Source organism: Papio anubis, chromosome 5, assembly GCF_008728515.1.
Source record: "Papio anubis isolate 15944 chromosome 5, Panubis1.0, whole genome shotgun sequence".
NCBI lineage: Eukaryota > Metazoa > Chordata > Mammalia > Primates > Cercopithecidae > Papio > Papio anubis.
Window position 1 is genome coordinate 94254798 of NC_044980.1, and position 10462 is coordinate 94265259.

The 10462-nt window shown below is 36.9% G+C and overlaps 1 pseudogene across 1 annotated transcript; it reads right to left on the reverse strand.

Annotated features, from left to right (window-relative positions):
* Positions 1–332: 332 nt before the first annotated feature.
* LOC101022208 lies at positions 333–2963 on the reverse strand (annotated as a pseudogene). The gene has a single exon (XR_648295.4). The product of XR_648295.4 is annotated as a cTAGE family member 15-like (transcript).
* Between the last annotated feature and the right edge of the window lie 7499 nt (positions 2964–10462).

Here is a 10462-nt window from a genome sequence, read left to right on the forward strand (position 1 = left end):
GAAACATAAGTCCTAGAAAAATTAGACAATTTTTACAAGGTAACATATAATACATTCATTCAGGAATAAATTATTATTGAGAAATTATTGTGCGCCAGTATTTTTACAGAAGTGAGGATATAGTAGTGGTCAAGATACAAACAGGTATTTGTAATGATGAAGCTTACTTAACAATTTCAGTGGGGATAAAAAAAAAAAAAGGAAATATACTGTAGGCTTTGAAATACACCAACACAGAAATAACAAATGGTGATAAGATCTGTACAAAGAATTAAAATATGCTAATTGAAATTTTAACATATCATTAAGCATAGCATTAAAATATGAAACTCTTTTTTTTTTGTATTTAAATCATCTTTATTTACAAACTACTATACTAAGAACTATAATTCCTTAAACTTCAATTTGAGAAAAGTGTAATCACTTAAGTAACAGCCGTTACTTAAACTGAAAATGAGATCAGTCTAAATTACTTTTGAAGAGAGCAAAAATATTGTCAGGTTTCTTGCTGTGGTTCTGGTTGTTCAGTAGCAGGCTTCTTGGAAGGTGGAATCAACCCTGAAGGGAACTCGCTCCTACCTTCAGGATGTGGGGTTGGGGTAAAATCCAGGTCTTGGGTGAAGGGAAGGAGGAAAACCCCTCGGTGGATAGATGTTTCTCATTGCAAATGGAGCACATGGTTGACCTGGGAAATCCCTTCGTGGACAGTAATAACCTTGAGAAGCTCCAAACATGGTTCCTGGAGGAGGTGGGGGGAAAGGAGGTCCTCTTCTCATGAACAGGCCCCTTGTATTCACTGGAAACAGTGGACCTCTGATTGGAGCCAGAGGTGGAGGAACGAAGCCAGTACCAGTTCCTTCATTTTCAGCAGGGAGAGATGAATCAGGCACATTTAAATTACCAGGATGATCTTTGGCATCATTTCTACTGGATTCCATTTCTGAAGGCATTGACCCATCCATTTTATCCAAAGAAGGCATATTAACACTTCTGAGTTCTCCTGGCCCAGACAGTCCATCAGAATTAGAATAAAATCTGTCTTCCCTTTGTGGAGGAAGAGCTGAATCAGGATATGATTGTCCTGGTGGAGGAAATATCATCCTATGGTCCTGTTCCCATGGAGATAACAGGGACCCAGTGTCAGGAGGAGCCCTGCAAGGATCGGTTAACGTATCGCAGCCTGGTTCTCGTCTTTCATTGGTAATCTGATGGTCCAAAGGATTACCTGGGCCTCTTGGGCCTCTTCCTCCTCCCCCCGGAAGCACAGGTGAGGGTCTCAGTGGACCCTCCAACACAGTTTGAGGAGATAGAAAAGCTCTCGTTTCAGATGAAGGCTGACCCAATGGTGAGGGACCATATGGGAAATGCTCTTTGCCAAATGCTGTATTTGAAACATCAGGTGCACAAGGATCTTTTTCTAAAAGTTCAAATTTAAACTCTGTTTCAGTTAATTTTTGTCTGTTGTGAGCATTTTCTTTCCTTAAATCATTGAGGTTTCTTTCAGCACTCTGAGCTGCCAACCAATTATCATGTCCTTTTTTCTCATAGGAAATAACCTGCCTTTGATAAAAATTAATAGTTCTCTCCAATTCTTCTTCAAGATCTTTGGCTAGCTTTCCATAGGTCTCCAGCCCTTCAGTGGTATGGCTGACCTTTTTTTCCACTTTAGAAAGTTTCTCTTCTTCCTGTATCCGGGAATTTTCCTCTACTGTCAATTTCCTGTGGAGTTTCATTTCATTTTCCTGATAGAATTCAGTCATTATTTTAAGTTTCTGTTGAAGCTTCTGATTCTCACTTTCAAAATACATGTTTTCTGACTGCAAAGATGCTTGTTGAATCTGAAGATTTTTAATATGCTCTGTAAGCTCTTCCTTTGTTTTGTCAACTTCAGATAACTGAATAATAATGTGATTTCTTTCTCCTTCGGAGGTTTTTAAAGAAACATTTAACTTAGCAGCATGAATCAGTTTCTTCAAAGCTCCTTTTGGAGGATCATCTAAGTAAGCACCATTTTCCAATTCACCGTTCACTTCTAATTCCAAGTTATCATCATCCATTATGTCCTCTCCAAGCACAGCAGCTCGATCTTTCATCTTTAGCAAGCATCCAGTCAGAGTCTTGATGTGATTTTCTTTATCATTTAGAACTTGTTCTGCATGTACTTTGGAGTCTTCAAATGTTATTTTCTGTTTATTAAGTTCACTCACTTGTTCTTTCCATACTTCAGCTTCTTGCAAAAGCTGCTTCTGGCTTTCCAGAAGTTGAGAATTTTCATTCAAAGCATCTTGTATTGCTATCTCGCGTCGTTCTTCACTCATGTTAAATATCTTGCAGATGATTTTGGCTTCAACTATTTGTGATTTGAGGGATTTTGACTCATCTTCTAGAGACTGTATCCTTTTTGAAATATCTGCGATCAATTCATCTTGTTGAGAATGTTTAGATTTCTCTCCTTTGAACTCTTTTTCTAGACAGAGGATTTCATCCTCAAGTTCAGAATTGGACCTGTTCAGCTTTTCACAGGTTGCCTCCGAACTTCGTGCTTCTGCTGCCGCCTTCTCAAAGCTGGCATCCTCTAAAGACGACTCTACTTCATAGCCTTCGTACTCTTTTTGAATAAGGCTAAATTTTTCAAGTAGTTTACATTTTTCTTCAATTAGTCCAGAAAGCGTTGCAGCAAGTTGTTTTTCTCTTCCCACATAAAGCCGACTCCTAACGGATCTAAAAGCTCTCCACAAAAAAAGGAGAAGAGCAAAAAATCCAACAACGGCTGCACATACTACCAGTTCCCATGGAAAACCATAAGGATTCGAATATGGTCTCCTACTTTCAGGCAGTGCTGCCAGAAGGCTGCCTAGCTCCTCCAGGACCAGCCCCAAATCGGGCTGAGGCGAAGCGCCAGGCTCCTCCATAGCGCCGAGGCTGCTCTGGGGTCACCACAGTAACACTGGCCACAACAAGCGGTGGAGAACACGCAGCCTTGGGTCTGGAATCCGAATCCGCACTCGGCAACCAAGCGGAGCCGACCACTGCGGAGCCGGCTGTGGGGGGATCTGGGGAATGCGGGCACCCCACAGGCCTCACAGGCCCATGTTGCTGTCCCCTCATCCCCCCTACCCCCTTGTTACAATTTACATTCTGAGGCAGCACAGGTCCCAGCCTGACCCACCTTAGTTCTGGCAGTTTTCACATCACATATTTTGCAGCACTGTTGTTTGGTGAGTACACTTTTAAAATTGCTGTCTTCTTCATGGATTAAACCTTTGATCTTTATATAATCTCTCTGTTTCTGGTAATTTTCTTTGCTTTATCTGATATACATACAGGCACTCTTGGTTTCCTTGCATTAATGTTTGTGTAATATACCTTTTTTTTTAAAATTTTTGTTTTCTGTTATTTTATTTTTTATTTTATTATTATTATTATTACTATATTTTAAGTTCTAGGGTACATGTGCATAACGTGCAGGTTTGTTACATATGTATACTTGTGCCATGTTGGTGTGCTGCAACCATCAACTCGTCAGTACCCATCAACTCGTCATTTATATCAGGTATAACTCCCAATGCAATCCCTCCCCCCTCCACCCTCCCCATGATAGGCCCCAGTGTGTGATGTTCCCCTTCCTGAGTCCAAGTGATCTCATTGTTCAGTTCCCACCTATGAGTGAGAATATGCAGTGTTTGATTTTCTGTTCTTGCCATAGTTTGCTGAGAATGATGGTTTGCAGCTGCATCCATGTCCCTACAAAGGACACAAACTCATCCTTTTTTATGGTTGCATAGTATTCCATGGTGTATATGTACCACATTTTCTTAATCCAGTCTGTCACTGATGGACATTTCGGTTGATTCCAAGTCTTTGCTATTGTGAATAGTGCCGCAATAAACATATGTGTGCATTTATCTTTTAGCAGCATGATTTATAATCCTTTGAGTATATACCCAGTAATGGGATGGCTGGGTCAAATGGTACTTCTCCTTCTAGATCCTTGAGGAATCGCCATACTGTTTTCCATAATGGTTGAACTAGTTTACAATCCCACCAACAGTGTAAAAGTGTTCCTATTTCTCCACATCCTCTCCAGCACCTGTTGTTTCCTGACATTTTAATGATCGCCATTCTAACTGGTGTGAGATGGTATCTCTTTGTGGTTTTGATTTGCATTTCTCTGATGGCCAGTGATGACGAGCATTTTTTCATGTATCTGTTGGCTGTATGAATGTCTTCTTTTGAGAAATGTCTGTTCATATCCTTTGCCCACTTTTGGATGGGGTTGTGCATTTTTTTCTTGTAAATTTGTTTGAGTTCTTTGTAGGTTCTGGATATTAGCCCTTTGTCAGATGAGTAGATTGCAAAAATTTTCTCCCATTCTGTAGGTTGCCTGTTCACTCTGATGGTAATTTCTTTTGCTGTGCAGAAGCTCTTTAGTTTAATTAGATCCCATTTGTCAATTTTGGCTTTTGTTGTAATTGCTTTTGGTGTTTCACACATGTATTGCCTAGGTTTTCTTCTAGAGTTTTTATGGTTTGACATCTAACATTTAAGTCTTTAGTCCATCTTGAATTAATTTTTGTATAAGGTGTAAGGAAGGGATCCAGTTTCAGCTTTCTACTTATGGTTAGCTAGTCAGTTTTCCCAGCACCATTTATGAAATAGGGAATCCTTTCCCCATTTCTTGTTTTTGTCAGGGTTGTCAAAGATCAGATGGTTGTAGATGTGCGGTATTATTCTGAGGGCTTTGATCTGTTCCATTGGTCTATATCTCTGTTTTGGTACCAGTACTATGCTGTTTTGGTTACTGTAGCCTTGTAGTATAGTTTGAAGTCAGGTATTGTGATGCCTCCAGCTTTGTTCTTTTGGCTTAGGATATTTTTGGCAATGCAGGCCCTTTTTTGGTTCCATATGACCTTTAAAGTAGTTTTTTTCCAATTCTGTGAAGAAAGTCATTGGTAGCTTGATGAGGATGGCATTGAATCTATAAATTACCTTGCACAAGACAGGGATACCCTCTCTCACCACTCCTATTCAACATAGTGTTGGAAGTTCTGGCCAGGGCAATCAGGCAAGAGAAAGAAATAAAAGGTATTCAATTAGGAAAAGAAGAAGTCAAATTGTCTGTGTTTGCAGATGACATGATTGTATATTTAGAAAACCCCATCATCTCAGCCCAAAATCTCCTTAAGCTGATAAGCAACTTCAGCAAAGTCTGAGGATACAAAATCAATGCGCAAAAATCACAACCATAACACACAGAGAGCCAAATCATGAGTGAACAACCATTCACAATTGCTTCAAAGAGAATAAAATACCTAGGAATCCAACTTACAAGGGATGTGAAGGATCTCTTCAAGGAGAACTACAAACCACTGATCAATGAAATAAAAGAGGACACAAAGAAATGGAAGAACATTCCATGCTCATGGATAGGAAGAATCAACATTGTGAAAATGGCCATACTGCCCAAGGTAATTTATAGATTCAAAGCTTTTGCCTTTTCACAGTGGCCATCCAGGTTCAATTCCTGGCTTAAGGAATGATTTCTTTCTGGTTTGATATCTGTGTGACCTTTACAATTTATTGATAGTCTTCCCCTCTACGAACTCTCTTGAATTTTCCTTTCTCTGAGCACCTGGGAGGTTACCTTTGGTAAAGTTCAAAAGCCAGAAATGCTGTTTGGCATGGTTAAAGTCAGGTAATAAGAGATTTAAAAGGATTTTTAAAAGAGAACTATGGTTAAATGTCAGCTTAATTAAAAGTGGATATCCTTGATATACAAATATTTAAAAGGCCTTTATGTTTTTTCCCTTCTTGAATTTTGTTAGGAAAAAATAATTTTTTCTTCTCAGTCCACTTAACTATTTTTATCAATTTTTCTCTTGCCAGTCTTCATGCACACATGAGAGGACCTAAGATAACTTCTGATAGACTAGGACTCCTTGGGAAAAACAGAGGAGGCACCATAGAACCTGTCTACAAACAAACAAACAAACAAACAAACAAAAACCACTCTGTTCTCCTCATGAAACCCCAGGAATTAAAAGCAGATAGATCCCTTTAAAAATTTAAGGCTTTTTTTCTGTTTTGCATTGTGTTATCTGATGGTTTTGTGAAGTAATCAAAATTCACATTAAGGGAGCTTTGATGTGTAATAACTAGGTTGGAAATGTACTTTTAGTGATGGCTGATGGCAATTATGGGGAAATACTTAACTGTTTGCATGTTTGGATTAGAGAAGCATGCTCTTGCCCCATGCACATTATAGAAATGTCCCCACTCCACACCAAGGGAGAAGACTCCCATGGGAATGGGCTGATTCCCTCTTTTTGAGATCCAGGATCTGTTACAAAAATGGGACCTTTGATTTTTAGAGATCTGTTTTGCCTTCCAGCTGTGCCTGCTTGTTAGGCCCTAGTAACTGAATGTTTTCCTAGTTATTTCTTCCCTGGACTGCACCCTAAGGTCAGTAATCCAATTAAGAAACTTAGAAACTGGTAAATGAAATATCTTACAACTACTGAATCTTCTTCTGTCTGTCTGTATATTTATATGTGTATTGTGTGTGTGAGCTCTAATTAACTGGCTTAAAGAAAAATAAGTGCTTAAATCAAATATATTGAAAGATAAATTAAAACTGTAATGTTCTATAGCTCACATAACTTTAGTAATCTTTGGAAAATTAAAATAGTTTTAAAGATTATTAGCAAAATAAAAACATTTGGTCTAAATTATGCAGGTCAGATATTAGGTTTGCTAAATGCTTTAAGGTCATAAACTGCTTCTTTGACTTTTAAAAATTGTTCAATTTATTCTGGAGCATTAGATTCTAAAGAAAGCCTGGGGACATGTGGAATTAGCCATGTGCCCTAGCTATGCAAAGAAGGTTATAAATAAAAGAGATGTTATGTAAGAGAGGATCTTCTATGGCAAATTCATGTCCTAAAGTAAAATAACTGGTTGTTTAAAAAGAGGGATGTTTAGGACAAGTCAGAAAGTCCAAGCATGTCATGTCTATGGAAGTCATAAGAAAATTCATGAAAGGAAATGTATGCACTGAAAGTAAAAGTTGCTCAGAGTTACCATTGTAACATGTAATTGAGACTACTGAAAACATAATTTTACATGCAAGGTGTGTGGGGAAAGTGTGTGTCTATAAATTTGTTCTGACCCTGAGACATCCCTGGAGTCTCTCTGAATCTGCTGTGACTCTGGGGACTGTCCAATTAGCAAATAATTAATTGTTTAAATAAACTTTTTAAAATTTAATTTGGCTCAAGTTTTTCTTTTGACATATCCTTGCTAACATTTTTCCCCTTTTGGTAATGGTCATTCTAACCTGTGTTAAGTGATATCTCACAGTGGTTTCCATATGCATTTCCATGACAATTAGTGATGCTGAGCATTTTTTTTTTCATATATTTGTTTGTCATTTGAATGTCTTCTCTTGAGAAATGTCTATTCAGGAAAGTGGGGAGGGGGGGCAGCTTATTGGTAGCAAGTATCCTAAAGGAACATTCTGGAGGTGATGGAAATGTTCTCTATCTTGACTATGGTGGCGTTTACATGCCTTTATATATTTGTCAAAAGTAATTAAATTGATAACATAATTTAAGTAAATTATACCTCAATGAAGCAGGTTTAAAAAAAAGAAAACATGCCATTCTTTAATGAGTAACTAGGGGACTCAAGGGGAAGACATCTCTGAGAAAACAATATTTAAGTTAACTATATACTAAAATGTTTATGCATAAATACAGCAAGGTAGTGCAAATGCTAAACCTATTTTTATCTCCACATCAAAAATAATAGTAGTACTTCTCCAGCCTCATTTAAACTCTTTAGAAAGAACACATGCAGCAAAGATCACGAGAAAGCAAATCCCCAGAGAAAAGAGTAAAAAGTAGAAATGAGTGAGTCACCTTGCAGGAAGAAAGGGAAGGCCAGCATCTCTGGTGTGGGCCAAGGGAGAAGGTGCATCAGATGAAATCAGGAGAGCAGACACAGTTCAGATCACCAAAGCTTCATAATTCAGAACAAAATCTTCAATTTTTATTTTAATTGTGAAGGTAGAGAGGGGTTATAAACTCGACTGAGTTATATAATTTGTGTTTCAAAAAAATCATTGCATTAGTGACAGCAGATTGTGTGAAAGCAAAGGTATAAACATGGAGAGCCATGGGGAGACAATCTTAGTAGACCAAGAAAGATGTGATAAAAGTGTTGGATACAAGTAGTAGTGGTGGTTAATTGTTTAGGAGGTAAATTAATAGGACTTAATGATAGATTGCATGTGGAAAGCAAGATAAATTAAAGATGCTGCCAAACTTTTTGTGCTGAGTGACTGGGTAGACACATTTGCTAATTGCTGAGCTGAGAACACAAGGAGTGGGAAAGGGCTTTAAGGGAAAGGGGTAGAGTTAAGACCTTAGACCTGAGCACTTACCCTCTGATGTAGGAAATCATGCCATTTAGGTCAGAAGAAAATCCTCTTTATGGATAGCATTTTGTTTTGTTTTTTCTGTCACTTAGATATGTCCTTGCTCTCAATTTATATTGCCCTGTCCCCCTTTCCTCTTATTGCCACTTATATACAGAAATAACCAGTGACAGAAATTATTCAAAATACATAATTTATTTTACAATTTAACACTTTTATCTCAATAAAAGGAAGGCAAAATAATTACAAGGAAAAGGACAAAATGAATATCTAGAAACCCCCACAGGATAAACCTGAATGCCTATTTTAAAGATTCTTAACCTGAAAACGTCCAAAAGACATTTTAAAAATATATGGTAAAACTAAAGAGAAAGAAAAGAGTTAATTCATCTCTTCTTGATAAACCCTTGTTAATACTGTACATTTAACTAATATATATTACAATGTAATATATACCCTGTATATATGTAACCACTACATATTACAATGTGTGTCCTTAAATTCAACAAAGATAATACAAATCCTAGAGAAAAAAAAAAATTCTATTGCTACCCCCAGAGAAAGAATCATGTCATTCCTCCTGTACATATATGGTGCATAATATGTACTCAATTTGTGTTGATCTTAACTATATCGTTTATTAACATCATTACTGTCATTATCAGCATCATCAAAACAAATATTTACTGAGTACTTAAAGATTTAAGTCACTGATTTTAAACTCTGTAAAAGTTTCATTAGATTATGCAGATAGACTTGAATACATTTCAAGAGAAGAAGGGACTATTCTAGCTTCAAACTTACTGCTTCACTCTCCCTGTGGCCACAAGAACTCACTTTAGTATTTAGAAATAATTGCTCTAGAACAGGATGACATTATTTTTTTTTTTCTGGAAAAGTCCAGGGGTAAGATTTTAAACTTTGTAAGCTATATAATTTCTGTGGCAACTACTCAAATGCATTGTAGCACAAAAGTCGCCATGGGAAATTCATAAAAAATATAACTGAGCTGTTTTACGAACTATTTGCAAACCACCAATCTACCCTTTATCTTTATGAGATACATTTTTAAGCTCCTTAATATGAGTGAAAACATGAAATATTTGTCTTTCTAGGCTTGACTTACTTCATTTGGCAAAATGACCTCCAGTTCTATCTTTGTTGCTGCAAATGACAGGATTTTGTTCGTTTTTATAGCTGAATAATATTCGCTTGTGTATGCATACCAATTTTCTTAATCCATTCATGCATTGATGGGCACTAAGGTTGATTCCATAATCTGGCTATTGTGAATAGTGTTTTAATAAACATGGGAATGCAGATATCCCTTTGATATATTGATTTCATTTCTTTTTTTATATACTAAGTAGTGAATTTGCTGGATAACATGATAGTTCTACTTTTATTATTTTGAGGAACCGCTGTACTGTTTTCCATAGTGGCTGTTCTAATTGACATACCTACCTACAGTGTTCAAGCATTTCCCTTTCTCCACATTCTCACCAGCATTCGTTATTCCTTGTATTTTTTTTTTCATAATGACCATTTAAACTGGCATGAGGTGATATCTCATTGTAGTTTTGATTTTCATTTCTCTGATGATAGTAATTTTGAGCATTCTTTCACATAACTGTTGGCCATTTATGTATCTTCTTTGGTGAAATGTCTTCAGATCTGTAGCCCATTTTTAAATTAAATTATCTGTTCATTTTTCACTATTGATCTGTCTTAGCTCCTTATATACTATGGTTATTAATCCTTTATCAGACAGATAGTTTGGAAAAAATTCTCCCAGTCTGTGGGTTGTCTTTTTACATTGTTGATTGTTTCCTTTGCTGTGCAGAAGTTTTTTTTAACTTGATGCGATTTCATTTGCCTATTTTTGCTTTATTGCCTGTGCTTTTGAGGTCTATTCAAAAACTATTTGCCAAGACTAATGTCGTAAAACATTTTCCCAATGTTATGTTGTAGTATTTTCATAATTCCAGGACTTAGATTTAAGTCTTCAACACAAAATCAGATTGG